General features: G+C 37.3%; 1 long non-coding RNA gene across 1 annotated transcript in view; it reads right to left on the bottom strand.

Moving 5' to 3' along the window:
• LOC107648252 overlaps window positions 904-6,836 on the bottom strand; it is a 29,522-nt gene continuing 23,589 nt past the window's right edge. The window contains exons 5-7 of the long non-coding RNA XR_002349751.1: window positions 1,324-1,451; window positions 1,166-1,236; window positions 904-997 (exon numbers count right to left, since the gene is read on the bottom strand). This is a non-coding gene — a long non-coding RNA (uncharacterized LOC107648252). The remainder of the gene's footprint in view (window positions 998-1,165; window positions 1,237-1,323; window positions 1,452-6,836) is intronic.

Raw genomic sequence — 6,836 nt, 5'->3', positions numbered from 1 at the left:
ACAGATGGATTTTCCGTCTGTAATTTGAACTTTGGAAAATCATCCCACGTTCTGATTACAAACAGAAAATCTGTCTATAAATCTGTCAGTAAGATAAAATAGAAGTTTTTTTATTTTTCTAATTTCAAAATAAACTTGTTTTCATACAAAATAAGTATAAAAAAACTCAACTCAACTCATATAAATTATATATTATTTTTTTCTTCTTTGAGATATATGAAAAATAGATTATCTATATAATATTTCTTTGCATATAACTCTACTTATTCAATAATATACAGTTATACATTCATATGGAGTGAAAATTACATCTATGTCTCGCAAATATTAGTAGAGTAGTATCCTTAGGATTTTCTAAAATTTCTTGAACAATGCAAGCTAAGCTAGAGACCACTCATATGGTAAGTGTAGAACTTTATGGCAGCTATTTACACTTTCTTATGGTTGCTATGTACACTATTGATTCTACAATGTACACTCTATTGAAGCTGCAATGGCCGCAATGGCAGCAGCTATGCCTGCTACGGATACTGCAGCATGCAACTGAGCATTATGAGTTCTAATTTCCTGCTTTTTCCTCTCCTTTTGATCCTTCAGCCATCTTCCCATTGTCCTTGCTCTCAGCAAACTCCTGTAAAACTAGTATGCAAAAGTTTACAAGAAGAATAACAAAGAAAAAGAGTAATGAATGATTGAGCTTTTATTTTTATATGATTTGTATGACATCACGGTGCAGATTTGAAATTAGCTACCTATATGCACTGATCAGAACTCAACAATTTCTGTGTCCCCATGAGAGCAATATATATGAAAAGTTGAATCCTATTGTAGCAACATGAGAGGAAATTGAAATAAATACTATGTTGCTTAAAATGGAGACAAATTTAGATATAGAACTTGTCATTCACCTGGATTCTTGGAGAAATTCAGTTCAATAGTTTCACAAGATAAGATGCGAGCAGAAACCAGCTAAATTTTTTGCTGGGACTGTAGGAACCTGAGGTAGCGATCGATCAAGAATAAGTAAAAGCTTGTAAGAAACACACAAAAAGAAGAAAATCCTACATGTAGTACATAAAAGACTACAAAAACTATGTATAGTTGATAAGTGTAGAAAAAAAGTTCATAAAGTTTTTGCCTTATCAAAGGTAAGTTAGTGGCCCACATGGCTAATCCTGCTAGCAAAGCTACTTTTCCAGCCACATTTGAGATGCCAGCTTTATTCCACATGAGCATCTACAATGAAATCTCTTGCAATGTTAGCCTATATAGTTTATGATTGAAAAAGGACTTTGCATTGAACAAGTTGCTTATTAAATTTACCTCTTAGATTTGATTAGTGTTGTCCCAAAAGATAATGTAGCAAAGTCCATGGGCTGTGAAGAGGACCGTTGCAGTGGTCCTAGCTAGATGTGGTACTTGATACTTCCCTCTAAAGTTAGGCCAATGAACTGCAAAAGCGAAGACACTCTTAATACTAGAAAGAACAGAAACATCATGCAAATATTTCCAACAAAGCCTAAGGTCATTGCTAAATCTTCCAGCTTGACCTCCCACCTATGCAATTAAATAAGTGACGCAGATGTGACAACTAAGTACCTAACACTGTGGTCATTCACATATCTGTTGAGTCATAAGAAAATTATCATGATTAAATAAGTGAAAAGGGGATAATACCAACCAATGATCAGTAATACCAGGAAAGGCAAAAGCAAGATAGATAAGAATTGCGTGACTGCCAAGAAGAAAAGAACACGTCTAATTGAAGTTCAAATTCATGGAAATGATTGATAAAAATGAAATTGAAATAAGAAGGAAGTACCTCTCGAAACCAGCTAAATGGGACACACCTCATCAGGGGTAGAAAGAGTTATGCTGCAAGCAGTGCAAATGCATTTGAGGGAAAAAATGAAAGAAAGAAAAAACCATAGATTTCTAAACAAATAAAGATTCTAATTAATGGTTATATTAACATGATCTTAAGTTTTGTTAAGTAAACAAAATTGAAGTCCATGAAATGATCAGATATCCTTCAAAGAATACATCTATAATTACTAAGCTTGGAAATAGCTACTCCAAGATTAGCTGATATCTCACACCAATCTAGAAAGTGTTAACCGTAAATGCAACTAGAACCAGATCAGAAAATACTATATCAGTCTCTATAGAAATTAAATTATGACAACCAAGCTTTTTTATTTAATATGATAATCAACAGTTTTCTCCAAGCTAGAAGAATGGAACTTTAATAGAATAATATAATACTTGCTAGTGAAACCAAAATCTGAAAAACAGAGAATATTATAGCAAATTAACATGTTTAGATTGAGATCTAACACGCTATGAAAATAGGAATAAATAAAGGCATTTCATTATGTGAATTAATAACTTACCAAAGAGTATGCAGAATAAGCAAAATCGGAAGCACCATAGTTCACACCATCAAATACAAAGGCTAATGAATTGATTGGTTTTTAATACCTTGTATTCAGACTGGGCTACTTTGGCAAGAACCCTAGTAGGATCTTTGGAAGCTCCTTTAGCTCGTAAGAAATCAAGCACCTCGAAGTTGGTGAAGGCACCATTATTTGCCTCTAAGCTATCATCAACAAAATTGTTATCAGAGCATTAACCGAAATCCCTGCTAGAGGGTCAAAGCTTCAATTGAAAGAATATATAATTTTGGGGGGAAAACATTTTAAAAAAAGTTATAGACTTACATTTTCATCTTTGAGAGAGCAGAGAGTGAGAGCAACGGTGACAAATGCTACTGAATCAGCGGGGAAGCACTTCAAAATGAAAATAAAAAAGGAATGAAATGCAACCAAAAACACTCAGTTTTTGCGTCAATCTTGAAAGAGTTGTACTATATTGTCCTGATGTTGAAGGACTAACCGCAGAGTCCTGTGAACTACGGCTCCTGTAGCACTTTCACCATAACTCTCAGCAAACTCTGAATCAGCAAACAAAAATTTTATGAACAAAATTAACAAACTACACAGCATTTCATATTATCATTGTTTTGAACAAATATGAACAAAATTATGAACAGCAAACAGACATTTTATGAACAAAATTCACAAAGTACACAGCATTCAATATTATCAGTGCTTATGAACAAGTATGAATAAAAAAATGAGCAAAATTATGAACAACAAAGTGACTGTTTAACAAACTACACAGCATTCAATGTTCTCAATTTATCACAGTACTCACCGGCTGTGAAGAGGAAGGGCAGTGGCAGAAACACAACGGCGACACAGAGAGAGAAGGAGAGTGCTCAAACAGAGGAGACGACCAACGAGCTTCCAAACGATGGCGAGGGAGCTTCCAATCACGGTGACACATCTTCCTACGACGGCGACGGATCTTCTACGGTGGTGGTGGAGGCTATGTCTGTGTAGGGGCTGTGGTGGCTGCGCGATGGATCTTTTACGGTGGCGGTGGAGGCTTTGTCTGTGTAGGGGCTACGGTGGCTGCGCCGCTGCGGGGATGCGAGGCTATGGGGGTTGCGGGGAGCTGCGAGGGCTAATGCAAGGGTTGCGTGGCTGCAGTGGCAGCAGAGACTGCGGTGGCTGCGGGTGGCGGGATGCAGGGCGAAGAGTTCGACGGATGAGGGCGAAGAGGAGTGTGAATGGAGTGTGAATGGTGTTCGAATGGAGTGTGAATGGGTGGTGATAAAATTAGGGTTTTCAATATTTTCGACGGAAAATTTAAATTACAGACGGATTTTCCATCTGTAATAATTTAATAAAACGCAGCATTTTGTCTATTTAATTACAGACAGATTTTTCGTCTGTAACCATTTTTCACGGAAAAAAATTAATTTTTCTGACGAAATTATCGACAGATTCTCTTTTCCGTCTATAATTTATGCTAATCCATTTTTTTTGTTTTCCGACAAAAAATTCCTCTGAAATTCCCTCCGTATTTTAGTGGGATAAAATCTGTCGGAAATTTCCATCTGTAATAACTAGTTTTCTAGTAGTGTGTTCTCTTGTAGTTGTAGAATTCTTCTTCTCTTGTAATTCCTTTGTATTGTTAGTTGTAGTTTATGAACTTTCTCTTATAGATCTACATTTATTCTTCAATGCAATTGGTAAGTTCTTTGTTGTTTCATAATTGTTTTCCTTTTCTATTGTTGATCTCTTGCTATTCTAGTTAGATCTCTCTTTAATTCTTGTAATTTAAGTTGTTTACTTTTATTGCCTTCCAAGTGTTTGATGAAATGCTTGGTTGGATTTTAGTGTAGATTTTGTTCCTCTTGGCCTAGGTAGAGTAATTAGTGACGCTTCAATTATCTAATTCCTTTGTTGATTGACAATTAGAAGTTGCTAATTGATTTGGATACCACTAAAGCTAGTCTTTCCCATGGGAGTTGGCTAGGACTTGTGGAATCAAGTTGATTCATCCACTTGACTTTCCTCCATGGTTAGAGGTTAACTAAGTAGTAGCAATGGACAATTGTGGTCACCATTGAGGAGGATAATGAGGATAAGACTTTGGTGCACGAAATTGTGATCTCAGGTAACGGCGCCAGAAACTCTATACGCATGTCTTAATAAATCGTTTTTCATTCACAACTTCGATACAACTAACCAGCAAGTGCACTGGGTCATCCAAGTAATAAACCTTACGTGAGTAAGGGTCGATCCCACGGAGATTGTTGGTATGAAGCAAGCTATGGTCACTTTGTAAATCTTAGTCAGGCGGATATAAAATAGTTATGGAGTTTTCGAATCATAAATAATAAATAGATAGAAAATAAGGATAGAAACACTTATGTATATCATTGGTGAGAATTTCAGATAAGTGTATAGAGATGCTTTCGTTCTTCTGAATCTCTGCTTTCCTGCTGTCTTCATCCAATCAGTCCTACTCCTTTCCATGGCTGGCTTTATGTAAGGGCATCACCGTTGTCAATGGCTACATCCCATCCTCTTGTGAAAATGGTCCAAATGCTCTATCACAGCGGCTAATCATCTGAGGTTCTCGATCATGCTGGAATAGGATTCACCCTCCTTTTGCGTCTGTCACTACGCCCAACAATCGCGAGTTTGAAGTTTGTCACAGTCATTCAATCCCAGAGTCCTACTCGGAATACCACAGACAAGGTTTAGACTTTCCGGACTCTCATGAATGCCGCCATCAATCTAGCTTATACCACGAAGATTCTGATTAAGAGATCCAAGAGATACTCATTCAATCTAAGGTGGAACGGAAGTGGTTGTCAGGCACGCGTTCGTGGGGGAATGATGATGATTGTCACGTTCATCACATTCAGGTTGAAGTACGAATGAATATCTTAGAAGCGGAATAAGTTGAATTGAATAGAAAAACAGTAGTACTTCACATTAATCTTTGAGGAACAGCAGAGCTCCACACCTTAATCTATGTAGTGTAGAAACTCTACCGTTTGAAAATACATAAGTGATGAAGGTCCAGGCATGGCCGAATGGCCAGCCCCCAAAACGTGATCACAGGATCAAAAATACAATCCAGGATGATTCGAAGATGTCTAATACAATAGTAAAAAGTCCTATTTATAATAAACTAGTTACTAGGGTTTACAGAAGTAAGTAATTGATGCATAAATCCACTTCCGGGGCCCACTTGGTGTGTGCTTGGGCTGAGCTTGAATGTTACAGGTGCAGAGGCTCTTTCTGGAGTTGAACGCCAGGTTGTAACGTATTTCTGGCGTTCAACTCTGGTTTGTGACTTGTTTCTGGCGTTTAACTCCAGACAGCAGCGTAGAACTGGCGTTCAACTCCCTTTTACATCGTCTAAACTCGGCCAAAGTATGTACTATTATATATTGCTGGAAAGCCCTGGATGTCTACTTTCCAACGCAATTGGAAGCGCGCCATGTTCAGTTCTGTAGCTCCAGAAAATCTACTTTGAGTGCAGGGAGGTCAGAATCCAACAGCATCAGCAGTCCTTCTTCAACCTCTGAATCTGATTTTTGCTCAAGTCCCTCAATTTCAGCCAAAAAATACCTGAAATCACAGAAAACACACAAACTCATAGTAAAGTCCAGAAATGTAAATTTAACATAAAAACTAATGAAAACATCCCTAAAAGTAACCAGATTCTACTAAAAACATACTAAAAACAATGCCAAAAAGCGTATAAATTATCCGCTCATTACAACACCAAACTTAAATTGTTGCTTGTCCCCAAGCAACCGAAAATCAAATAGGATAAAAAGAAGAGAATATACTATAAATTCCAAACTATCAATGAAACATAGCTCCAATCAAATGAGCGGGACTTGTAGCTTTTTGCCTCTTGAATAGTTTTGGCATCTCACTTTATCCATTGATGTTTGGAATGATTGGCATCTATAGGAACTCAGAGTTCAGATAGTGTTATTGATTCTCCTAGTTCAGTATGATGATTCTTGAACACAACTATTTTTTGAGTCTTGGCCGTGGCCCTAAGCACTTTGTTTTCCAGTATTACTACCGGATACATAAATGCCACAGACACATAATTGGGTGAACCTTTTCAGATTGTGACTTAGCTTTGCTAAAGTCCCCAATTAGAGGTGTCCAGGGTTCTTAAGCACACTCTTCTTTTGCTTTGGACCTTGACTTTAACCGCTTAGTCTCAAGTTTTCACTTGACACCTTCACGCCACAAGCACATGGTTAGGGACAGCTTGGTTTAGCCACTTAGGCCAGGACTTTATTCCTTTAGGCCCTCCTATCCACTGATGCTCAAAGCCTTGGGATCCTTTTTATTTACCCTTGCCTTTTGGTTTTAAAGGTTATTGGCTTTTTGCTCTTGCCTCTTGGTTTTAAGAGCTTTTGGCTTTTTCTGGTTGCTTTTTCTTTT

Source organism: Arachis ipaensis, chromosome B06 (genome assembly GCF_000816755.2).
Source record: "Arachis ipaensis cultivar K30076 chromosome B06, Araip1.1, whole genome shotgun sequence".
Lineage (NCBI taxonomy): Eukaryota > Viridiplantae > Streptophyta > Magnoliopsida > Fabales > Fabaceae > Arachis > Arachis ipaensis.
The sequence above is the reverse complement of the archived record's forward strand: the minus strand, read 5'-3'. Positions and strand labels throughout refer to the sequence as shown.